We start from the raw sequence: 329 nt of genomic DNA, 5'->3' as shown, positions 1-329 counted from the left end.
GGCGCTGGCCACCGTGCACCCCGGCTTTGCCAGAGCTGAGCGAGGCCTGGACTTACACGCCTCGCCGTCAGTCACAGCCCCCTCACAAGGAATCGGATACACGCTCTGGTGGGTAATTCAGGATGCGCGGGGCCCTTCCAACACCCAGCGTACGAAAAAAAAAAACCACAAACGAAAGCAAAACCCCACAAAAAATAACTTGCCAGGCTCAGGTAAGAAACTCCAGGGGACAGAGATGACTTGCTGCTGCTGCTGCCTGGGGAAAGCTGCGCGGAAACCCGCCCGACCCCGGAGCCGGCGAGGAGCCCACCGAGCCCCGCGGCCTGCCC

This window comes from Buceros rhinoceros, unplaced genomic scaffold (assembly GCF_000710305.1).
Source record: "Buceros rhinoceros silvestris isolate BGI_N320 unplaced genomic scaffold, ASM71030v1 scaffold5294, whole genome shotgun sequence".
NCBI classification, from domain to species: domain Eukaryota; kingdom Metazoa; phylum Chordata; class Aves; order Bucerotiformes; family Bucerotidae; genus Buceros; species Buceros rhinoceros.
This window is presented reverse-complemented; position numbering follows the sequence as displayed.